The 26,681-nt window shown below is 38.8% G+C and overlaps 1 protein-coding gene across 1 annotated transcript in view; it reads right to left on the bottom strand.

Annotated features, from left to right (window-relative positions):
* Positions 1-26,293, bottom strand: part of FER (FER tyrosine kinase) — a 427,159-nt gene extending 400,866 nt beyond the window's left edge. Inside the window, exons 1-2 of the mRNA XM_021701487.2 lie at positions 26,239-26,293; positions 7,174-7,319 (exon numbers count right to left, since the gene is read on the bottom strand). The gene's annotated coding sequence lies outside the window, so the exon portion shown is untranslated. The remainder of the gene's footprint in view (positions 1-7,173; positions 7,320-26,238) is intronic.
* Positions 26,294-26,681: the final 388 nt, after the last annotated feature.

The following is a 26,681-nucleotide window of genomic DNA, read 5'->3' as shown; positions in this document are numbered from 1 at the left end:
TCTCTCCCTTTTAGGCTGATGCCACTGATCATCCAGAACTGGGATATTTTTAAGTAAAATGGGGTGCTACTCTTTATTAGTCCAGGACAACAGATATAAACCTGGACTGTCCCAGGCAAACTGGGGCATGTAACCCCCCTACTTCTTTCCCTACACTTACTAAATTAACTGACTTCCCCTGACCTTCTGTCTTTCTATTGCATTTGTCCTAACAACCTTCAGCTCCCAGTCAATCCTTCTTCATTTCCTCTAGCCATTTTTTTAAAAAAGCTTAGCTAATCAGTACTTCAGGATTGTGTTCATATCGCCTCCTCCAGGCAGGCTTCTTGGACTCTACTCTTTGTTATCGTAGCATTCAGTAATGACAGTGTGTCCTATTCATGAATAAATAAATCTTAACGTTTTACTCTATCTCTTGTGTGTTTATTCTATAATGCATCATATGAAAAATGACTACTTTTATAATTTCATATAGGTTAAACAAGTCAAAAAGAAGTACTTGTAAATTAACAGCAATTATACTAATAAAAACTAGCAGATATTTTTCTTACTCTGAGCTCTTAAATTTTATCTTCCCTATACATTTAATTACTCTGGTTTTAGGCTATTAGTCTCTGCTAGTGTTTCTGTCCTTCTATATAGCCAACAAATTTTGGAATTATATGGAGCATAGCTAAAACTCAAAGGATAAGTAGGAAAAGCAAATTTCAGAACGTGTACATCAAGGATCCTATTTTTAAAATTACACAAACATAAACATGTGTTTTTAAATATATATATATTTTGGAAGTCCAAATTCATAAAAATCAAACTGTTAACATTAGCTACTTTTGAAGACTGAGACCTGGAATAGTGAGAAGAATGTCACTTTCTATTTTATGTATTCCTAGTTTGTATTTTTATTATAAGCATGTATTTGTTTTATAATGCAAAAAAAAAGGAAAAGACTTCCTAACAAACTTTTTTTTAAAGACTTATTTATTTACTAGAGAGAGAGTGCACGAGCATGTGAGGGGAGGGACAGAGGGAGAGAATCTTCAAGCAGACTCCCCACTGAACACAGTCTGATGCTGGGCTCAATCCCACGACCCATGTGATCATGACCCGAGTCAAAACCAAGAGTCAGACGCTTAACTGACTGAGCCACCCAGGCGCCCCCCCAACAAACATCTTAAAACTGAATATTACTTAAAATCAAATTTCACAGATGGAATGCTTAATAATAAAAATTTTTTCTCTTTCAAATATATTTATTTTATTTAGAAAATGACAAAGGTGCTTACATCATGATAGCTACTTCTCTGAAAAATCTCCCAATTATATTCCCACTCATAGAGTGGTTTCATTTCTGACCCTCTACTAGGCTCCTGAACAAATTCCAGCTCTAAATGAGCACCTCAACAATGAATTGATCAAATCAGATCCAACCATTACTTGTGGTTGCCCAGCAAAGGAATCTGTCTTTTTGCACTAGGTCTTAGTAAAAGTCTTCCATTCATTCATTCATTTATTCATCCAGTAAGTATTTATTCAATGTTTACAATATGCCAAGCACTGAGTGAGGTCCTGGGTACACAGAGATAAAAAAAAAAATACTGATCACAGGGAGGGAGCTTATTAAGGAAAAGCAGTTCTAACACACAGCAATAATTGCTATAAGGAATCTCCGTACAAAGTATAGTAGAAGCACAAGTATAATCTAAGCCTGGCTGGAACAAAAAGAAGTAAAAGACTTCACAGACCTCCGTAAACCACCATGAGTAGTGCCTTCCTCACTGACACTTTCTTCTATCCTCTCAACCAAAATATGAACCTCCCCTCTCTAAAAATGCTGCTTAAAAGTTACCTCCTACCGCTTCTCCCCAAACCACCACTTGTTCCTAAATGCCATAAAATGCTTAAAGAAAAACCAACCAAATCTTGAAACTCAAAAGCAAGCAAGGAAAGAAGGAGAACACTCACTGAACGCCAGCTCTACTCAAGTACCAGAGCGAGCAGGTACTTAAATCTTTCCTCATCGTGCCTAGCTCTGGTTGTCTCTACTACTGTGCTTGTTTATCATTTGCATTTTAATCTGCTTCCTGCTTGAAACTGTGCATTTTTCAAAGACAAAACCTTAGACTGCTGCTGCTTTATAATGTCCATGGTGACTAGATATACATTCCTAGGTATAACCAACTGGTTAGAAGGTGGGGATGGGTAACGGTGGGTAGTAGAGGAACTCCTTCAGACTTATGTCATCTTAAATGAATTTCAATCGCTGACTAGTGTCAGTGGATCAAATACAACATAGATCTCCTGGTTTTCTTGTCCTTAATTTAATGCAACCAAATGTAAAAACCTCAGTGAATGTCTACTTAATGATGGAATGATGGTCTTTTAAAAAAAAAGCCTGGAATAAACAATTTTATCTCCAGCAACCTCAGAGAAATGGAAGGAAAGAAGCAAATTGTAAATAAGTTTTGGATGAATAATGTTCTAAGAAACCAGGCAATTTCCAAGAGAGACAATAAGTATACACAAACTATATCTCTTAAAGAAAATATAAATCATGAAAAACAAAAAAGAGGGACTGTTCAAAATTAAAAGAAAATAAAGAAACATAAGAATCAAATGCAATGCATGAAACCTGATTGAATCCTGGATCCAGAAATCTCAGGAAAAAATTTTAGGGACAGTTGGGGAGATCTGAATAAGGACCATTAACTAAAGATATTCTTAAATTAATGTTAATTTTCCTATATGTGATACTGATATCATGACCATGCAGGAAATTGTCCATGTTCTTAGGATATGCATGATAAAAACTTTATATTATCATAATCTCTTTAATATAGTTTCAAATAATTTTAAAAATATATAAATAGGGGCACCTGGTGGCTCAGTGGGTTAAGCAGCTGGCTCTTGATTTTGACTCAGGTCATGATCTCAAGGTCCTGGGATCCAGCCCCGAGCTGGACTCTGCCTCAGTGCAGAGTCTGCCTGAGATCCTCCCCCTTTGCCCCTCCCCCACCGCTTGCGCACATGTGCTCGCTCTAAAATAAATAAATAAATCTTCAAAATATATATATAATATATATAAATCTTTAAAATATGTATATATATAAAGAGAAAATGTGGCAAAATGTGAACAGTGAGTGAATATAGATGAAAGGTAATATGGGTGTTCACTGTCCTATATTTTCCATTGTTCTGTAGCACTGAACTTTATCATAATGAGATGTTGAAGGGATGGGAAGATAGAAAGCATGAGAGGAGGCCAGCTGGAATGAAACATAAGGAGTGCAAGCAGCATTAGTCTCAGCAAAAGTGAAAATCAGCTGTGTGATTCTGGGTAGGTCACAGAACCTCTCTAGGTCTCAGCTGAAAGAGGAGGAAATAGATGACTTCCAAGTCCTTCCATCTACAAATTTCCATTATTCTACTACTACTTCTTAGCTCTAGAACCCAAAAGATAACTATACACAAAGTGGAAAAATACATTGGACTATTCTAAGGATAAAATGAAGTATTTAAAACAGCTAGCCAAATGTCTGTCACATGTAACACAAACAATAAATAGTAATTCCTCTCTTTTGAGAAAATATCTTTAAAATTCTTCATCAAAAAAAAAAAAAGAAAGATAGGACTACTAATTAACTTAAAAGAAATAAGTAACACAGGGGGCGCCCGGGTGGCTCAGTCCTTAAGCGTCTGCCTTCGGCTCAGGTCATGATCCCAGGGTCTTGGGATCGAGCCCCGCATGGGGCTCCCTGCTCTGCAGGAAGCCTGCTTTCCCCTCCCCCACTCCCCCTGTGTTTCCTCTCACTCTCTCTCTCAAATAAATAAAAATCTTTAAAAAGAAAGAAAGAAAAGAAATAAGTAACACAGAATTGGAAAGATTTATTTTAATATCTATTCAATTTCAGTTTGCACCTAAAATATCTATCCTAAGAGGCAGAATATAAATATACTCTGATGAAGCTACAAAAAGAAAAACCATAATAAATGAACCTCCTAAGAGTTTAGACAAGCTGCATGCTTTCAAGTGAACACAGTATGATATACATCTAATAACAGTATGCTCCAGAATTTGCAAAATAAAATAACAATAAAATTATATATCAGAATTTTGGGTAACAGTCTGAGAATATTTCAGACTAGCTTATAATTTTTAAGACATCTCTTTTAAAAAGACAGCACAGGGGAGAAGGCTTAAAATTCAATATCAAAGGGCGCCTGGGTGGCTCAGTTGGTTAAGCGACTGCCTTCGGCTCAGGTCATGATCCTGGAGTCCCGGGATCGAGTTCCACATCGGGCTCCAGCAGGGAGTCTGCTTCTCCCTCTGACCCTCCCCCCTCTCATGTGCTCTCTCTCTCTCTCTCTCTCATTCTCTCTCTCAAATAAATAAAATCTTTAAAAAAAAAATTCAGTATCAAAGTAGGGTCGCCTGGGTGGCTCAGTCAGTTCAGCATCGGACCCTTGGTTTCAGTTCAGGTTGTGATCTCAGGCTCGTGTGATGGAGCCCCGCATCTCGCTGCACACTCATCTCCGAGACTGCTTGAGGTTTTTTCTCCCTCTCCCTGTGCCCCTCCCACTCTGACCCGCCTCCTGCTTGCACATGCGCACACACAGCCTCTCTCTCAAAAATAAATAAAATCTTTTTAAAAAATTCAATACAAAGTATAGCCAGTTATTTTCACTTCCAAGAAGATTCTGAAGTCAAATGAAATTAAATTCATAATTAATTAAAAGTCATATAAATTAAAAGGAACCACACAAGGAGTACAGTCAATAGCATTGTGTGGTGACAGATGGAGTAGCTACACTTGTGCTGGGTATAGCATAATGTATAAACTTGTCAAATCATTCTGTTGTACACCGGAAACTGATGTAATACTGTGTGTCAACTATGCTCAAAAAAAATTTTTTTTAGGGCGCCTGGGTGGCTCAGATGGTTAAGCGTCTGCCTTCGGCTCAGGTCATGATCCCAGAGTCCTGGGATCGAGTCCCGCATCGGGCTCTCTGCTCCTTGGGAGCCTGCTTCTCCCCCTGCCTCTCTCTCTCGCTGTCTCTCATGAATAAATAAATAAAAATCTTTAAAAAAAAAATTTTCTTTTAATAAAATAAAAATAAAAACAAAAAGTCATATAAATTAAATTTCAGGGGAAAAAGCAAAACAAAGTATTAACCAGAACATATGACAAACTTGCTAGATGGTTTTATTTCCAGTATAACATTATTTCTAACATTATAATTAATTTCCCTTTTGGTGAAATAACCAATCTTTAACATAACGGGAAAGATAGTTGTCTAAAAGGTTTCTGGGCATGACGCCAGCATCCACCCAGTTGCTCAAAACCCAAAAATCTTGGAGTCATCCTTGGGAATGTTCTGTTTCCAAACCCAAACTATTCAAAGTCCCACAAATTCTGATTCAGATACATTTCAAATCCATCCATCTCTCAGGTTGCTAGCACCTTCTCAGGCCACCACTATCTCACCTCAGCTCCTAAAACTGCCAGCTTGCACTTTCACCCAGCAGTCCATTCCTTACACAGCAGCTCAAATGATGATATCATTTAGAATTAAAATACAAGCTTCCTACCAAACCCTTCAAAGCCCTACATATTTCTTTTTTTTTTTTTTAAGATTTTATTTATTTATTTGATAGACAGAGACAGCGAGAGAGGGAACACAAGCAGGGGGAGTGGGAGAGGGAGAAGCAGGCTTCCCACTGAACAGGGAGCCTGATTCGGGGCTTGATCCTGGGATCGTGACTGGAGCCGAAGGCAGACACTTAATGACTGAGCCACCCAGGCAGCCCAAAGCCCTGCATATTTCTGTAACCTCTTCTTAGCCATCTCTGCCTCTCTCACTAAGTCAGCCACACTGGGGTTTTTTCTGTTCCTCAAACTCACCAAACTTTCCTGCTCCAAAGTCTTTGTACCCACTATTCCTTCTTTCCCTCTAACGCCTCCAGCTTTATTAAGGTATTATTGACATATAACATGTGTAAGTTTTAAGGTATACAATGTGATGATTGGATCTATGCATATATTACAAAATGACTACCCCAATAAGGTTAATTAACATCTCCATCTCTTCATGTAATTATAATTGTGTGTGTGTGAACATGGTGATAACATTTAAGATCTACTCTCTTAACAAATTTTAAGTACATAATACAGTATTGTTAATTATAGTCACCAAGTTGTGCATCAGATCCCCAGATCTTATTTATCTTACAGCTGAAAGTTTGTACCATTTAACCAGCATCTCCCCATTTCCCCTACTCCTCAGCTTCCCCTACTCCTCAGCTCCACCATTCGACTCTATTTCTAGGAGTTGGGCTTTTTGAGATTTCACATATGAGTAAGAACATATAGTATTTGTCTTTCTCTGACTTATTTCACTCCACTATTCCTTCTAATGAGAATGCTTTCCCCACCAAAAATACCATACACACACACACACACACACACACACACACACACACTACCTACTCTTGAAATAGCTCCTTCTCATATATAGGTTCATCTTAAATATCAACTCCTTTTGTGACCACCTATCTAAAGTAGCTCCTACCTCATTATCTCCAAATTACCTGTTTTTTTGCTTTCCTTCAAAAAAGTTTATTATAATTCATAATTATTTTGTCAGTTTATTTTTAAACCTGTCCCCCCACTTTAAAATACAGCTATAAGGATGGAATATCCAGTTCATTCTTCATCATATCCCCAGAAGCAGCAAACTGTCTGATATGTAATAGAAGTCTATCACTGTACAGCAAACAACAAATGAATGAAATAGTAAATGAATATATGACTGTACTAAACAAATGCTATTAATGGAAATACAGAAACTAGAGGAGCAGTGACTGAGAAGAAAATAAGATATATTCAGTTTGGTGCCATGTGGTTGAAAATACAGGACTAGTGGACACACAGGCTGGAAAGGGTTATGGATTGGAATTCTGCTGAATGTAAATGCTAGTTGAAAAAAAACAATAATTACATCGCAAATGAGATAGAATTCAGCAGGATAAATGACAAGCAAAAATACATAAAACTAATATGAAATGATTGTGTAGGTAAAATAATCTAACATAAACACTACAAAATCAAGAGAAGTCAAAACTGTTTCACAGTTTCAGTTTTTAGTAATTCACTAAGAAGAGTAAAGTAATCCTACCTTACTACTATTCATTGCTGGTCATATCTCAGCTAAAGTAGCAGGTCCATGTTGAAGGATTACACATTGGGGATGAGGAAGACACTTGAGAAAATGTGCAGTAAAGTCTCACGGGAATGACCACAGGTCTGGCCAGAAAACATGAGCTGCAAGAAGAAATTCAAGGAGTCAGAAACGTTAACGGCAGAGAAAAAGTGAAAATGTGCACATGGAGTATAGTAGGCTACTATTGGAAATTAACTGTGACAGTGTCTCAGAGTCACCACATGAAGAATAAGAATGCTATATTTACCTAACTTTTCCACCCCCTGCTTACGCCCTCCCATTTCTTTCCACAACTTTCTCGATGTGTAACGCATCTTACCTTCTCCCCTAATCTATTCCGTTTTGAATAGGTAATTCATGTTTTTCTCCATTTTCATAGCCTAAAAATCATTTTGAGTTTGAAGCATATCAAAAGAAGCAAGTGCATTTGTTAAAATATTATTACAGCCTAAAGAAGTAATTAACTATGTAAGAAAAACTCTCAAAGGCTGGTAAGGTTTGGGAAAGATTCTCCCAGCATATATGCATTTTCTTTAATACACCTTAGCATGCCAAGGCCTTGACTCCTCTGTCAGCTGTTCTCTCAATTCTTGTCACTAGGAGAATTTCTAAGGTGCTTCTTGGTCACTGGCTCTCTTCTTAATCACTGATGTCAATATATGTCGTTTACAGCTCTGTCACCAGGCCTCATTTTCTGCCTCAGGCCCTTGTATGTCCAATCCCGACTTCTTGGTTATAAGAATGTTTGCTTATTCTGTTTCCTGTCATTTCCCCCACTTCACTGACTTTCACAATAATCAGAGGACATTTCATGGGGGTTACCAATAAGATTACTCCTTCCCTCTGGTCAGGAAATTGGCCAAAGTATGTAAGGAATATCTTCCAAGTCTCCCACTCTTCTAAGCTTTTTACTCATTTCCAAAAAGATTCCTTCTTGGCCCCCCAGATAAGTATATGTTCTCCTGTAGATTTGGCAAGGTTCCCAAAGCTAGAACTGGTTGGAAATCTAATCTACATATAATGAGAGTATTATTACATCCCTCTTCTTCCATTAAACTGTGACATGATTGAGAACAGGGATTATCATCTTACTATAGCCAGCATCCTACACAATCCCTGGAACATTGTAGCCACCAAACAAGTGAGTACCAAATGAACGAATTTCCAAGGTAAATTATGGCTTTCCCTGACTTGTACACTTCGGTATAAAGTAGGACTTTAACAAGAGTTTTTACATTAAATGGTAAAATTCATGACTTTAAATGATACTTAAATATGAAAATTTTAATCATGCTGCTGTCAATAGCTTATCTTCAGTTAAGCCCCTTAGATATAATACAGTAAACAGTGTTACTTATAAAGATTTCCAAAGAACTAAATGTATGAGTGTGTACAAAAATGTACATATTATGTATGTTAGCGAATTCCACTCCAGGGACAGACCCCAAAATTACTGAACTATCCATTTAATTTGAAATGTTTTAGCCACTTCTCTATCAGCAAGCTCAGCTGAGAATACCTAGAATTTCACATTCTGGTGTTTCACTGTGATATAGAAACAGTTATTTTCAAAGACCTAAGAACAAGAAAGGTAACTATTCAACTAAGATTCCATGCCCAACACTGAGCAGTGCAGTGCCAAGTGTCTTGCTCAAGGAAGCTAGTCAAAGCACCCATCTGTTATTTATGTGTCACTCTCCAACACAACGTGTTTCTATAATTTTTATTTTTCAATGAAAAAACCCTATCTTCCATATGATACTGAAATAGTTTGGGTTAAAAATAAGTAACAACTACCTTGGTGGCATTTCTAAATGGAACATTTCTTTCATCAAACTAATATAAACCATTGAATAAAAACTATATTCCTTATGTTACCTCAAAGATACAATCATTCTCATCAGAACTCAGCAAAGATTCCTAGAGACAAGTTGAAAATGCGTAGTAACTACTTTCTAGTGCACCTTAATCTTCCCCACCAACTTCCCCAACCACATAGGCTACCATCTTTAACTCACAATCATAGTAAAAATATAGTTCCTATTCCTTAACTCTGCTTCTCTTCATGAGGTAAGAGGGGTGCCTAGGGTGCAAAATTTATGGAGACATTCACTCTCAGGGTCATACCCTGTAGCTGCATGACCCTGAAAGCCAGTCTTATGTGTGTTAGGCATCTCCCTTGCCTCTCATGCTCATGGTTCATACTTCTCTTTCTCACTTCTACCCCTCCTACTTCTCTAAATAACACCCAATTGTGATTAACCAAAATTTAATTCTGGTAAGCCAAATATCTAAAATGAAGCGGTAAATTTAAATATAATTTTACATCCATTTAAAATCATGTTTTCACAAAAAATTTCTTGTTCGTGATGTGATTTTGGATGAAAAATAGATGAGGCAGTAATGCCTCACGGATTCAAAATAAGAATTCCTGAAATAGGTTCCTGAAATAAGCACAAAGTTCCTAGAATAGGTACATAACCCAGGCCTGGACAATCAGCATATTTCCTTCCCCAAGCAGTAGTTCAGAAATGGGTATGTGATCCAATTGGACAACTGAAACTCAATCCCAAAATTTTTTCCAGAACTCATTAGGAAGTTCTCTTCTGGCTGAGGTTGCTAAACTGAAAGAACATGGTAGATACCAACTTGTCAGAGAGCCAACCCAGGGAAAACAAAAGCCAAGAGATGGAAAGAGAAATGAAAACTCTGAAAATATTTTGTCCCCAGAGCTAATCACACCCGAGTTCAGGTGAATTCAGGTGTGAATAGATGTAACTGCTAGAATTTTAGAATTGCTGTTGAGAAACAATTCTCTCTGGATTTCCCATGTTCCTGCACAGAGGCTTCTGAGCAAAAGGCACTATAAGAATAATTGCATAATATCCAGCCTTGGAAGCTAGAGAATGTGTCTCCCTAAAGATAGAGACCTCCAATGAGCTTTGGCGAAATAAAAGCCCTCTCCCTACCTCCCCTGGAAGATATTTACCTATATTCCTTTTTTTCTCATATTTCTTATGTTACTTTATATATTTTTTCTGATATTTACTTGTATTCTAGGGCACTAAACCTAAAGACACTTTCCCATCCTCCTCTGGAGAGATTTGCTTAATGAATAATCTCTCTCCCTCCGGAGGGTAATTTCAGTCCCACAACTGTTTCAGACTTAATAGTTACATGTGGCAATAAATTACTTTTTTAAATTAATTCATTCAACAAATATTTGCTGAGAACCTACTAAGCTATGTACCATGCACTTTCATACAAAACATCTCAGACAAAAATTCCTCCCTCATGGAGATTGCATTCTACAGAGGAAACAAAACACAAAATAAATACATAAAATATATAGTATAAAGTCCGGATAAGTGTTACAAAGAAAAAGCAGGAAGAAGGCCTGGGTCCATTGGTTAAGTGTCCCACCCTTGGTTTTGGCTCAGATCATGATCTCAGAGTCCTGAGAGAGAGCCCCGCACGTCAGGCTCCATGCTCAGTGCAGAGTCTGCTTGAGACTCTCTCTCTCTCTGCCCCTACCCCCCACACTCTTTCTCTCTCTCTAAAATAAATGAATAAATCTGAAAAAAAAAAAAGAAAATGGCATCCAAGATGGCAGAGGAGTAGGAGACCTTAGTTTTGTCTGGTCCCAGGAATTCAGCTAGATCTATCAAGTCATTCTGCAGTCAAATGCTCTACCACTGAGCTATATCCCCTATCAAGTAATTCTGAACATCTGTGAACTCAACCAGAGATAAAAGAATAGTTACAACTCTACAATTAGAAAAGCGACCACTTTCTGCAAAGTAGGAGGTGCAGAGAAGTGAATCTGAGGCAATATATGGGAAGATAAACAGGGGTGGGAGCCTCCCTAAGCTGGCTACCAGAAAGTGATACAGCAGCAGAGCACAAAATCAGAACTTTTAGAAGTCGGCTGCGGTGAGGGACGTCCCTGCCTGAAAGGTGCTCAGGTGGTGAAGTGGGGCAGAATCCTAAGTGGGGCAGTGTGGTTTCAGGACCCTCAGGGTCACAGGGAGACCAGGAGTACATGAGTGCAGCAGAGCTCTCAGGCATCAGAGCAGGGAAGCCGGCTGCTATCACCGAGCCCAGGAGTGGGCTCTCAGCTCTGGGTTGCCATAAACCGGGAACCACAGTGGCATGGTCGGGTGACTGCTCTCCGAGCAGGGGCCCAGCAAGCAGCAGAACCATGGGGAGAACCCCTTCTCTCCCCCCGCAGGAGCAACACAGATGCACGCTAGAGGAGTCTACAGGGTTTGAAGAATCAAAGTAGGGTCACGAGCCTGAGATAGAAATGCTGGGTCAGGGGCTGGGTGAGCATGGAGATAGGAATGATTGACTGCTTTTCCCTGAGGGCACACTGAGCAGTGGGGCCCCGAGCTCTCAGCTCTGGGGCTGGAGATTGGGAGGCCACCATTTTCATTCTCATCCTCTAAAGCTGCACGGAAAGCCTTTAGGAAACAAAAGCCACTTAGGGCAATCCAGAGTCACTTACACTTAGCCTGGCCCCCTGGCAAGGGTGGTGCAATTCCGCCAGGGTCAAAGACACCTGAGAATCACTGCAACAGGCCCCTCCTCCCCCAGAAGACTGGCAAGAACATATGGCTAAGACCAAGTTTACCCATCACACAGAACTGCAAAACTCCAGTGCTAGGGGAAAATAGTATTAGAATTCATGGTTTTTTTCTCATGGTTCTTTAGTCTTTCATTTTTAATTTTTTTCACTTTCTTTTTCAACCAATTTCTTATTTTATCAACTCTAAGTCTTTTTTAACTTTCATTTTTACAGTTATATTCTATCCTTTCATTGTATTTTCTTTTTTTTCTTTTTTTCTTTTTTTAAGATTTTATTTATTTACTTGACACAGAAAGAGAGAGGGAGAGAGCAAGCACAAGCAGGGGGAGCAGCAGAGGGAGAGGGAAACAGGCTCTCTGCTGAGCAGGGAGCCCTATGTGGGGCTCGATCCCAGGACCACGGGATCATGACCCAAGCCGAAAGCAGCCGCTTAACCAACTGAGCCACCCAGGCGCCCCTAATTTTCTTTTTTTATATATATGGGTTTTTTTCCTTTACAATTTTGTGATGTAGTTTCTTCTAACAAACTGACCAAAATACACCAAGAATCTAGTGTATTGCTTCTGTTCTCTTCACCTCTTTATATTCTTTTTTGTCTCTTAATTTTCATTTTTACAGTTACATTCTATCCTTTCATTGTATTTAATTTTATTTTTGTACATATATAAGTTTTTCTTTCTTTACAATTTTGGGATCTAGTTTTCTAACAAACAGAGCAAAATACACACAGGATCCAGTGTATTGCTCTGTTCTGTTCACCTGATTATATTCTTTTTTTTTTTTTTAATTTTATTTTTTTCAGTTTCAAGTCTCTTCTGATTTGTTTAGTGTCTATTTCTCTGGGGCCATTTTAGTATTTTGTTCTCTTGTTCATCTATTCTTCTCTGGACAGAATGACAAGATGGAAAAACTCCCCTCAAAAAAGAGAACAAGAGGAAGTACTGACTGGCCAGGGACCTAATCAGTATGGATATAAGTAAAATGTTGGAATTAGAATTCAGAATAACGATCGCTTCTCGGCCTTTTGGCTAAGATCAAGTGTAGAATTCAGAATAATGATTATAAAGATACTAGCTGGGCAGGGGCACCTGGATGGCTCAGTCGGTTAAGTGTCTGCCTTTGGCTCAGGTCATGATCCCAGGGTCCTGGGATCGAGCCCCACATCAGGCTCCCTGCTCAGTGGGGAGCCTTCTTCTCCCTCTCCCTCTGTCCCTCTCCCTGCTTGTGCTCTCTCTCTCTTTCACTCACTCGCTCTCTCTCTATCTCAAATAAATAAAATCTTTTAAGAAAAAAAAAGATACTAGCTGGGCTTGAAAAAAGTATAGAAGACAATAGAGAATCCTTTTCAGGAGAAATAAAAGAACTAAAATCTAATCAAGTTGAAATAAAAAAAGGCTATCAATGAGATGCAATCCTCTAATTGCTAGGATAAATGAGGCAGAAGAGAGAATTAGTAATATAGAAGATAAAATGATGAAAAATAAGGAAGCTGAAAAAAAGAGAGATAAACAACTACTGGATCATGAGGAGAGAATCTGAGAGATTAAGTGATACCATAAAGCAAAATATTAGAATAACTGGGATCCCAGAAGAAGAGAAAAGAAAGGGGGAAGAGCAGAAGGTATAATGGAGCAGATTATAGCTAAGAACTTCCCTAATCTGGGAAAGGAAACAAGCATTCAAGTCCAGGAAGCACTGAGAACCCCCCTCAGAATCAATAAAAATAGGTCAATACCTCAACATATAACAGGGAAAAATAAAACAAGACGAAATCAGAGAGGGAGACAAACCATAAGAGACTCTTAATCATAGGAAACAAACTGAGGGTTGCTGGGGGGAGGGAGGTAGGGGATGGGGTAACTGGGTGATGGACATTAAGGAGGGTGCATGATGTGATGAGTGTGATATATTCTATGAGACTGATGAATCACTGAACTCTACCTCTGAAACTAATAATGCACTATATGTTAATTAATGGAACTTAAAGTTTAAAAAAATAATAAAATTAAATTTTAAAAAGAGAAAAGACAAAGCAGAAAAAGGTAACAAGAAATATGAGAAAGGTAGGCAATTACAAACTGATGTTAAGTGATCAAAGACTTAGAACATGGTATTTGAGCCAGGACCTAAGGGAGATAACAAAGGAAATCATATGGATATCTGGAGAAGAGCGCCAGGGTAACAGTAAGTGTGAAGCACTTATTTAAGGACAAGCAAGGAGGCCTGCATGGTAGAAACAATAGAAAACTCTGAGTTCAGAGAAAGATCTTACATGAGGGAAGAAGAGCAGGACCACAAAAACTAGTTCATTATGAGGTCTTGAACTTCTACTCTGAGTTACATGGGAAGCCACTGCAAGATTCTGAGGAAAGAAATTATCTCTTACTTTTTAAAAGGATGACACTAATATTCTGAGGCTAATTTCCTGAGAGCCAAAGTAGTAGCGGGGAGCCTTGTTAGAAGTTAAACAGAAGAGAGGACAGAGGCTTCTGAGCAAAAGGTACTGTAAGAATACCTTTTGGTGGAACCAGAGTGAACCCCAAATAGAGGTGGTGAGAACTTGGTCAGATTTCATATATATTTTGAAGCCAACAGAATATGCTGAATTATTGTGTGGTAGAAATAAAAGAAAAAGAGTCAAGGATAACTTCAAGGTTTGGGGTCGGATCAAAAACAAGAATGGAGGTGCCACTTACAGATACAGGAAGGATTAATTTTTTTTTTTAAAGATTTTTTTATTTATTTATTTGAGAGAGAGAGAATGAGAGAGAGCAAGCACATGAGAGGGGGGAGGGTCAGAGGGAGAAGCAGACTCCCTGCCGAGCAGGGAGCCCGATGCGGGACTCGATCCCGGGACTCCAGGATTATGACCTGAGCCGAAGGCAGTCGCTCAACCAACTGAGCCACCCAGGCGCCCAGGATTAATTTTTTTAACTAGGTTTCTACCACTACAATCTAAAAGAAGCCTGATACATATAAAATTTATGCCAGAAATCAGGCAATACAAGTAACAGCCCTAAAATGTGGAACTGAGTCAATAGTAGAAAGTGGAGGGTATTTGGTATCCCTCTATTGGTAGGATGAGAAGTCAGCACTCCTTAATAAGCAAAGCAGCTGGTAAACTACCACCTCTTGTAAATTGGACTATGCGCCTACCAAGGATGGAACTATAGGATACTCATTAAAAAATGTTAGGACGTTGGTATATTGTCAACTATGCAGCAGTCTTCAGTAAGTTCATTCAAAATAGAAGCACACTTTGAGTGAAGTCCTTTTTTTTTTTTTTTAGATTTTATTTATTTATTAGAGAGACAGAGAGAGTACAAGCAGGGGAAGCAGCAAAGGGAGAGGGAGAAGCAGGCTCCCTGCTGAGCAAGGAGCCCACCAGCCAAGGTGGAGCTTGATCCCAGGACATCAGGATCATGACCCGAGCTGAAGGCAGACGCTTAACTGACTGAGCCACTCAGGCCCCCCGAGTAAAGTCTTAATAAAAGAAAATCTTTTAAGTATTTCATTACAAATCCAAGATGGCTGATAATCTTGCAATTTATGGGGATGAAAAATATCCCTAAAGTAAAATTAGAACATTTAACCACACAAAAACAAAATATGAGAGAAGCCTAATGCTCCAGGCTCATCCCCAAGCATCCTAGCAAAGAAGATATTTACCCATTATAAAGAACTATCCACGGGGTGCGTGGGTGGCTCAGTAGTTGAGCGTCTGACTCCTGGTTTCAGCTCAGGTCATGAGATCAAGCCTCGTGTCTGGCTCAGCACTCAGCAATGGGTCTGCTTGAGATTCCCTTTCTCCCTCTCCCCCCACTCCTGTTTTCTCTCTCTCTCTCTAAAATACATAAATCTTTAAAAAAAAAGAACTATCCACTGTGACACATCCTGGAAGTAGGGACAAATTAGCTCTGAGTTATTACCTAGAGAAGCGCTCTCAATGGCTAGAAAGAGAAACCAACAAGAAAACTGAGAAAACTAGGATTTGCACGGTTTCTCAACCTCAGTACTACTGGCAATTCTCTGTTGTAGGAGGCTGTCCTGTCCATTGTAGGATGTTTAACAGTATTATTGGGTTCTACCTACACAACGCTAGCAACATCTACCTACTTCCCTATCCCAGCCTCTCATTATAACAACAAAACTATCTCCAGACACTACCAAATGTTCCCTGAGGTAAGAATTGCCCCATGATGTGGAACCACTGGGTTACAGTGATGGACAAATTGTTTAGAGGCATATCAGGCAATGATTTAATTCAAGAACTAGGATTCAGACTTCAGGTACTTGAGAGAAGTTGATCAAATGCAAATAAATAAAACATTAAATTTATAAAAAGTTGTATTGCCTAAGAAACTCCCAACCACTCCCAACAAAGATTTGTTACTGCTCAACCCCTAAGATAGCTCCTGGGACCCCAAAACTTCAAAACAGAAAGTGAGTTGTTGAGGCAATGCAGTCCCCAGTACAAGAATCTCTCAACGCTCATCTTGGCTGTATCTAGGAGAAAAGAAAACAAAAAAGACCTTCCCAGGTGGTAGAACCAAAGAAAGCCATATTGGCTAATCAAAAATCTTCTTCCACTGCCAGGGCAAAGAGTCCTTGCCACACCTGTCCAATGAAATATGCACATGTCATGGAATGGAAAATCTCTGTGCGTTGTTTCTCCTTTTTCTCTTTTCTAATTGAGAGTTTTTATTACCTTTATGCTATTTTTCTTCTACCACTGAACACAGGCTTTATTACAATTAGTTATATTTATCATTTAAACTTAAGTTCCTAGACCCTAAGGTTATCTATTCAAACAGAACTGAGAGAAATTACCCAGAGACGTTAGACTTAAAGTTAGATGCAGTACTTAAATGAGTCTTTGAGTTGCTTTCCTTTGCTGGGGGGCAGGTGGTAAATGCAAATTGGAAGTTGTAAGTGAAAAATTTGCATTACGTCAGGTAAGGGCATTTTTTTCAAGGTTATATATGTGTGGAAGGACATGTATGCACATTGGAATCTCTTGGTTATGCTTGTCCAGTATCCACTGGTCACACTGCAGTCTTTCTTTCAGTGACATCATCCCACATGATTCAGACCATGTGACTGACCATACTTCCTCTTACCAGTGCCAGCAGTTAGTACCTGGATCCAGATCTGGCCTACTATCAGAAGCTATCCCTCCGACCACAGACATCAAGGATGAAAACATGATCTAATTCATTCAATGAGATGTAATCCCAGGATTTATACTAAAACTATGGGTAAGAGAAACGTTTTTTATGTTGGGCCTGCTAAACTGGAAGACTGTAAGCCTAGAGCCATCAGAGGGCTCCACATGGAGAAAATCTACCTGAAAGTACCTGTAACACAAGAGAAAGCCACTGAGTATGTCATGAGACCATTGTTTGAACCTTTAAAACCATCTGCATTTGAAGAAGCACACTCCTGTTTGAGCCAGTGGCCTAAGCTAGTATGGGTTTTGATCTCATGCAACTGAAGGAACTGAAAATTTTCATATTTATCATCAGTTATCAGATAAACTGATAGCTGATTTTCAAATGAAAAAAACTAAAGCTATAAGAGTTAAATTATTTGCCTAAATTTATACAACAAATTACTGGTATTGTAGATTCAACCCTAGGTGGGTCTGGTTCTAATATGAATGCTCTTTCCACATATCATACTCTCTTTCAGGAAAACAGTCTGAAATTCCTCTTTATAATTACCTGGAGCCATAAGGTAAGTCCTTACATGGAGTGAGTATTCTATTAACATTTGTGGCATGACCAAAAAAGGAAGAGTCATATGTCCTCCTGCTCTCTCTGCCACTCCTGTACAACCCACCTCTTATGTTACATGGAACATTTCTGAATTATTTTTATAATGTAGACCAACTTAAGGACATGTCTATTTCTTTACCACCTTCACCCTCCTCCAAAAACTGTATTACTATATATAATAGCAATGTCTCTAAGCCAAGCCACTTCAATCCTAGAATGCCAGTTCCAGCCATAGGGTAAATCAAACCATAGGCTCCAAAGCACAAAAGAGAAATCAGAACCTTAGAAAGAGCCCATCACCGAGGTCTAGCTACTCTTCTGTAATAATTGTGAAAGTCAGAAGAAGATACCTATACCTATAAGTGAGGATACTGCTATTCAAGTTAATATTTTAAGATATTTATAAGAACTACATCAACTTCCAAAAATTAGCAGCTATTTATAAACAGTCAAATCTCTTTCAAATATTATTAAGGGTTACAGAGAAGGGAAGTGGGACAGGATTTATGAATAGAAGATCCCTGACATTTTCAAGAAATCGGTCTAAAACCATGAGAATTTTTGATAGAGCTGGAACACTCAGTAACAATGCTTCACAAGTCAACTTTTGTTTTCCTAGGAGGTGTGGTGGATTGATTCACAATCAAGTCAAAGACTCACTGGATTCAACATTCCATTTTTACACTTACTCAAAAATATCTATTTTCTGGCTAATATCTACCACTTTCTTAGACTTCTTTACTTTTTCTTTATTTCTAGCAGCTGATTTTTTTTTCAGGAAATTTTTTTTATAAAGAAAGAATGTTTCATCACTTGACAAAAGTTATAATATAGGACAACCTCAAACAGAAAATAAAGCCAAGACAAGACGTAAACATTGGGCAGTTAGCTAGGGTCATGCATATACGAGGGTCTCACTTCCAATAACAATTCTTTGGAGCAAAACTGCAAATATTTCAACATGGACCTTTACAATCACTCCCAGATAGTTGAAACTGCTGTCAAATCCAGGACTGCTAATGGTTTATTATAGACATTTACCATTTGCATTCATTTCAGGTTTAGCATATAAAAAAACTAAGTTCAAACCCCAGTTAACAATTTATAGCTGGGTCTCCTTGGATACAGGTTGTGACCTGACATTGATTTCAGATCACAAAAAGAAAAAACAAGGGGTGCCTGGGTGGCTCAGTCGTTAGGCGTCTGCCTTCGGCTCGGGTCATGATCCCAGGGTCCTGGGATTGAGTCCCACATCGGGCTTCCTGCTCAGTGGGAAGCCTGCTTCTCCCTCTCCCACTCCCCCTGCTTGTGTTCCTGCTCTCGCTGTCTCTCTCTGTCAAATAAATAAATAAAATCTTTAAAAAAAAAAAAAAAGATTTAAAAAGAAAAAACAAGCTATCCAATTTACAGAGTTGTCAAGAAAATCAAAACAAATGCATAAAAAGTGTCTAACACTTTCAGCAGGCATCAAATATTAATGCCCCTTCCCCATAACAGTATCTGAATCCATGTAATTTACTCAAAAACTTTTACTGACAGAAATTGTTTCTACCTTGAAGTTTAAAATGTTCAAGAGGGGAGAAAAAAAAGTAACATATATGAACAAATAATTATAACAAAATATGTTATATTATTTATACATATATACGCATACTTGTATATATCAGTAAGAGAAAGAAATCAGTCTCCTGCTTTGTAAAAATTTTCTGTTATATATAAACCTGGATAACAATCCTATAAGGGCACCTGGGTGGCTCAATCGGTTAAGCATCTGCCTTCGGCTCAGGTCATGATCCTGGAGTCCTGGGATTGAGCCCCGCATCAGGCTCCCTACTCAGCTCGGGGTCTATTTCTCCCTCTCCCTCTGCTCCTTCCCCCTGCTCATGCAGTCTCTCTCTCTCAAAAATAAATAAGTAAAATTTAAAAAAAAAAAAAGATCCTACACTTTGTCCAATGTAACTGTTTATAAATAATTGGAATAGTAATCTAACAAGTTGCCATTAATAATTATCTGAGACAACTGTGTTGTTTAGATCCCTTTAATTACTTTACTATTGCCAATTTATTCAATACATAGAAAGCTAAAAGGCCTCACAAAGTGATGGTGCTTAACCAGAATATATACACTTAGAGTAAATTTAGAATGGATATGAAATGTGGCAGTGACTGGATCTGCATCGTTAGAAAGTCTACCATAAACCACAGATTCCACACTGAAAAAGAAAGGTGTTGCCTGAAAATGTTTCCTTTCCTCCTAGAAAATCTGAAAAACCTTAATGAAAGCTGAAATGATGGTTAACCTGTATAAGAAAGTATATAGAAAGCATGTGATTCTGAAGGAAATTTAGTTCAAGAGAAAGTGCGGACACTGTAAACATTTTCATGAAGTAAGGGGTGGTACAGCGACTAGGGTAGATACTGATCCAGTTATTATCCAAACTGAATACTGGTAAGAGTGAATGCATTTTGCTTTGTATAACATGAAATTAACAAAAGAGCCCCAACCAACTAATAAGAGAAGCTGGGAAGTCCTGCCAAGCTGGACACTCAAAGAGCAGAAAGGACACAAACTACAGAAGTGTTCAACTCCAAGGACAACATACCCAAGAAACAGCAGCAAGTGTTAGGCATTGCAGTGACCAAGAACTAACTCTTCATCTTTGTGACAATGCAGCAGCCTTTGTGATCAAATCAGAAATACTCTTGTTCCGCAAACCCCAGGACACAAGAGTCAAAAATAGGAACCTTTTCTGTAATATATACTAATGATGTAATGCAAAATTATCCAGACTTCATTTTAGAAGCAAAAAATTATTTAATAGAACTGTTAAGGGTCTGAAGGGATCACTTAAAAATTTTAATTAAATTTGACTGTATTTTATGGAGATAGTTGTATCATAGATCCACAGAGCTTTGGAGAAAATACCACTTGTTAATGTTGAGGGTTCAATAAGCATAGGTTTTCTACGTTTTCACCTCTATCTGTATATTATATATAAAACATCCATCCAGGATGTTTATTTAAAAGCACAGCAATGTAATTTCAAAGATACTTTTCTGAATGAACCAGTGTAAAGAGCATTTTTATACACTAAACACCTAGAATATAAATATTCTAGCATTAAGGGCTTCCCCTTCTCCTAAAACCATTTGTCCTGCGGTGCCTGGGTAGCTCAGTAGGTTAAGCATCTGCCTTTTACTCAGGTCATGATCTCAGAGTCCTGGGATTGAGACTCCTGTTGGGCTCCCTGCTCAGCAGGATGTCTGCTTCTCCCTCTCCCTCTGCTGCTCCCCCTACTTGTTCTGTCTCTCTCTCCCTCTCTTGCTCTGTCAAATAAATAAATAAATAAAATCTTTAAAAAAAATAAATAAAACCATTTGTCCCACTACAGAAATACTTTTTCTGCAAGTAAAATAATTTATACTGGAAAACTTCAATATTTCTAGAACAATTCATATTATTTTATTTACAATAAAGACCATGGAGTTATTGCTCACATATTTTTAAATGTTCATTATCAGTTACTCTGATTTTTAAATGTAAGACTCTTCATTATCAGTTACATAAAATTAATACAGGAATCTTTTCTTCTGTAGCATTACAAGATGGACAAGTGAAGAGGCCTTCGTTTCAGGAAAATGTAGGAGTAACGTGGGTCTCAACGCTAGTACTGTAAGGTGTGTCTCAAGGATTATCAACTACTAATAATAGTTATACACATTTTTAAATGACTTGCTTTCCCTGAGACATCAGAATAGATTCAAATTTATCCCCATAATGATGTCACTCTTAGTCATTTGCATTCTGATACGCTTTCTTGCGTGGGGATTGGGTGAGATGGAATTACACATAGCATGCTAGGAAACTGCACATTAGAATATGTCACACATGTAAATATCTTGTACTTGAGTCAGAAAAAAATTGAAATAGATACAAAATTTTGTTTTATTGCCAGATAAGACATAAAAACTATGTGGTCCAACTCCTAACTCTTTATACAGCTCAGTGCTTGTTTCATGATACCCTGGTCTGTGCATTTAAATTATAGGTGAGTGCTTTTTAGGAATTAGAATCCTACACTTATACAACACACATTTTGAAATGGGGATATTTATAAAATAATGGTCCCTAAAGAATAATCATACATATTAGTAGTAGCAGGAAAAGATTCACATAAGAGTTTAAGTACTATTACCCCTGGAAATAAACTTTAAGTTTTAAATAGGTTAAGTAAATGCGGTTTAAGGAAGGGAGGAATACTAGAGATTTAAGAAAGTAACATTTAGCTTTTCGGTACCACTTTTAAGCAAATATTTGTGGTTAAAATGAAAGGAATTTTGGGAAACCATCCACCAACAGATGATAATCTAAGGTGGAAGAAAAATAATTCTGGAATTCAGACAAACTAGACATATTTTGAGGTAAAAAGCATTTAAAGTGAATTTCCAATTATCCCTACTGAGACGTGGCAATTGAAGAACTATAAAAGAACAGCTAGTAGGAGATAACACTAATTATTTCCTTTGTACAAATACAAATGTCATTTGATTTACTTAATGTACATTACTGAATATCCGAAGTCTAAAATTTGGGGACTTTTAGGATGGTAGAATAAACACAGAAATACTAGAAGAGATAAAATTAAAGCTACCACGTAGGGAACTGAATATGAAAGTTGAGGACTTCCTAAATTCAGACATTTTAGCTAGATTGTCTCATTCTTCTTCATGACAACCTTGTGAGGCAATCTTATTATCCTTTTACAGATGAGGAAACTATGACTTAAAGAGATTACATTAACTTGCCCAAGATCCCACAGAAGAAAATTCTGGTTTGTGACTGAAACCCAATTAGCTTAGCTCCAAAAGAAATGAATCTTCTTTCACTACACCCTGCAACCTGGCAAAAAACACCTATATTAAAAATTTTAGCATTTTAATTAAAACCTTCAAAAGGAGGAAATGATATCAAGCTTATAGGAAGTGATGATATATAGACTAAATATTAGTCATTGTTTGATAAGTATATATAAATATTTAAGAAATAATTCCAAGTCATCCATGACATTTAATTTTATAAAACTAATTATCTAATATCCCCCAAAATGGAGAAATCTAAAAATTTTTGTAGAAAGGCACTAAGTAAACTTCATCTGACCTAGATATTTTGAACACAAAGAAAAAACTTGAGAGGTCCCATATTTTGTCAGCCATACAGCAGTTTCACATGGGTAACTAGGATTATATTTATACTTATAATAGTAAGAAGTGGGAAATTGCTTGTCAGATTTCTTTTGTTCTGACTCTAATCTGTCCTCTATTTATTCTTTTCCATTTTTCCTCCAGATCTTGGAGCCCTCTTCTAAATTACAGTAACCAAGTTTCAAGTTCAGGAACTGCAAGTTTAGGTGCAGGTGCAGATATACTGCAATAAAGACCATAGTACTGCTATGATCATTAGAGTGTTACAGAAGAAACAAAAGTTTCAGTAATTTTCCAAAGTATTAACTATCATGGAATTATTGGTGACTTTTCTTCTCTATACTCTTTTGTTGTTGTTCTTGTTATTGTTTCAATATAAGCTCTACACCCAACGTGGGGCTTGAACTCATGGCCCTGAGATGAAGAGTCCCATGCTCTACTGACTGAGCCAGCTAGGCACCTCATCTTCTCTATAGTCTATTTAGCTTATTTAACTTTTATAAAAAAGATAAAAATAGTAAAGAAAGAAGAAAAGAGGGAGGGAGGCAGGTAAAAAAAAAATTGGACCTTCAATTAAAAAATATTTAAACATTTTATTCTTTTTGAAGTTCTAAAACTATGACCTGCTTGTTCTTTTTAATCTCTCAGGTGGTGTGGTAAATTAACCATACATAAGCATGCCAAAGTCAAATGAGACATGGAGAAATAATATCAAGGCAATCTAAGATCTATAAATTCTGAGACATAGTTCCTAATTTCAATATTTAAGAAATTAGTTATATAAATGAGCTAAGAATGAAAAACAAATTTAGGGTATACTAAAACTGAAAAGCAGGATTCAAATACTTACAGAAGAATGCAGAAATTTCCTAAGTATGGAAAAATTACAAATATACACATACGTGAACTTATACCCATTTATTATTCTTTTATTATAAACTAAAGTTCTGTGTTAAAACATTCTTTTAGCAACACCATGAAACAACACCCAAGATAGTTGTGAGTCCTATCAAAATACTGAGTTAAATGTTTCTAGATAATTACTTCATTTTCCATGAAATAGTTCTACTAAAACTTCCCATTTATAGGCTTTCTTTTTTCCATTACAAAAATATACTTATTCCAAAACAACATGCATAAGATTGATCCAACTTATTGTTTGTTACTGAAACACTGAATAATCGATAAATACTAATAATCAAAACACTGAATAATCGAAAAAGACAGTCCTTTAGACCTGTCTTCAAAAGAAGATGCTCATTCAAAGATCAAGTATAAAACTATCATCTACTAATACAGGAGTCCAATTTTAAAACAAGCTTTTATTTGTATAACAAGTTCATTTGATTTTTTTTCTTATTACCAAAATGCAACTTACTCATCTGGGCCTTGATGTACAAACATGACTTCCTACTCACTCACAAGATTGCTTTGTAAGTCTCAAGAAAATTAAATTACTATAGTTTTTATAAACATTATTTCCATCTGCAAATAGAAATTAAGCTCTTACAATATTTTGGTATGTTATACATTTATGCTGGTTTTCAAACTTGATCATTTCAGTTCCCCTTTTCCTTTATATTTACTATCTGTAACAGCTATCCGGGAAATGTTATTGCTGTGTAGACGGTTGGGTAGTTACTGTACAATTCAACCTTACTTCATTGTTTGAAAATTTTCATACATAGTAAAATAAAGGAGAAAATAAAATGGCAGCTTGAAAGTTCACAGACCAGAGTTATAACTATGTAATAGTTGAAGATGAAATGAAAGTGATTTGTCTACCAAAAGTGTGAATTCTTACTTCCAAACTACTGACATCAACCTTTAAAGTAGTGCAGAAGCTGCATTAACTGGACCCTAAATAATTTTACCTGTTACATATTTAATGCTGCCTACCATCAGTGCAGAAGAGAAACAGATCTTGACCAAAGGCCATTCAGGGGAAAAAAGAAAAAAAAAAAAGGCAGGTAAAAGGTTTCCAAGTATGCCTACATACTCTCTTAATATAATCTCAGTACCTTTGGAAGTATAGTTCCCTTGGTTCAAGAGTACTAGCAAAAAAGATTCCTGGATTACAAAAGATTACATTCAGCCTTCCTTTGCATTCTGACAAATGTGTGGTTCTTGAATATTTCTTTCTAAAGACTACACAGGTATACCAAGACTACAACACTACACTCTTGAAATAATTACATTTTGCAAGGTTTTTTTTTAATCCTATTCCCATTCCATTGGTTAAAAAGTGTTTTCTAGTCTTTTATCACTAAAATAGTTTGGTATTTTACTGGTTTTTCCGTAACACTTTTATACATAGTGACTCCACTGGGGAAATTGTTTTAACTTAGAATTCCTGGAGAAAGAGGAAAATGGTACGACTGCACCTTTAGAGCAATTAATGTCAAAGTGACAGACCACTATGAATGTATGCAGCTTTTTTTTTTTTAACCATTACGGCGAACGAAAATGAAAGACTAACAGCCTTAATAAATTATTAGATTTGGGACTGCACTGCACTAGAAATCAAGATCACAAATGTACAAAGTAAAAAACGACAACTTCACAGTTAATTTGTGCACAACGTACCCGGCCCGGCTCTAGCAACACCAACACAATTATCGTTTCAGAAAGTTGATAGCGAGAAAACTCTGAGGCAGAAAACTAACCCAGAGGTGCCTCGAAACACCTCCTCAACCCTAAATGGCCAAGAGAGTACAGAGCAGTAACTGCCCCGGTTGCATGAGCTTCACACGTAACAGTTTTTCTCTTGACAGTGTCTTGGGGGTCACCTCTGGCCAAGACAGGAGCAGAGATCGAAGGTTGGGGATAAAAGCGGGAGGTCGGGAGGCTGATGCATGGGAGATGGTCTGGGGACGGGCTGCGCGGGTCAAGGGGGACTTCAGGGCCCGAGAGGTAGGATGGGACTGAGGGAACACCTAGGGGTTGGGGGTGGCCGCCCCAGCCGAAGGGCTGCGCCAGGAGAGGAGCGCTAGAAGACAAGGGTGTACGGGCGTGATGGGTGGTGCCCAACAGCACCGCTTACCCCGCCCCACACCCCGCAGCCCACCGACCCGGCGACGGGGCGGGGCCGCCGCGCCCGCCTCAACCCTTTCGCGCCGGCACCCGCCCCCTCAGCCTCCAGTCCCGGGTTGGTGGGAGGGGCCTGCCTCGCCGGGCCGGGTCTGCAGCCCGGCCCGAGCCCCAAACAGGAATGCTCTGCCGCGGGTGGAGGACGGGCGGGAGACCCTGCAGCCTGGGGCGGGAGTGGGGGTGGCCGAGGGCGGAGGAAGAGCCTTCGGCGCAGCCGCCGCAGCCAGGGCTGAGTCCCAGGCGCCCCCCTGCGGGCAGGGAGTGTTGCCCCCGTTCTCCGCTTGCCTGCCCTCCTCTTCCCCCCCTCCCTCGGCGTTGCCCCGGGCAACAGCGCCAGCCGCCGGCGGCGCGAAACTCACCTACCTAGAACCTGACAAGCAGGAGCCCCTCAGACCCGGGAGCCAGTCGCCACCCCGCGTCACGGGGGCTGCCACAGCCAATGGGCGCCGCTGTCACGAGCCTCTGCGGCCAATCAAACTGCACTCCGGTCTTCGGGCACCCTCGAGGCCCCAGCCAATGGGCACGAGCTAGAGGCGGGAGCTGCCGCCCGGCCCCCAACCCCCTCCTCCCCCACCTCCCAGGAGGCGGGGCGCGGCCGATTGGCTCTGGACCCGGAGGGGTGGGATTCGGGCTCCAGGCCCGGTGGGCGCGCGCGGACCCGGGGTTGCGGGCGCGGCGAAAGGAGGCGTGGACCTGTGGCTGCCGCCCTCTGGGTCCGCTACCCAGCTCGGGTAGGGTCTCGAAGTCCTCCTGTTCGTACTGCCCTCCTGGTCCCTCTGACCCCGCTCCTCTCTACCCGGCGTCCA

The sequence above is a fragment of the Neomonachus schauinslandi genome, chromosome 7 (assembly GCF_002201575.2).
Source record: "Neomonachus schauinslandi chromosome 7, ASM220157v2, whole genome shotgun sequence".
NCBI classification, from domain to species: Eukaryota; Metazoa; Chordata; class Mammalia; order Carnivora; family Phocidae; genus Neomonachus; species Neomonachus schauinslandi.
This window is presented reverse-complemented; position numbering and strand designations above follow the sequence as displayed.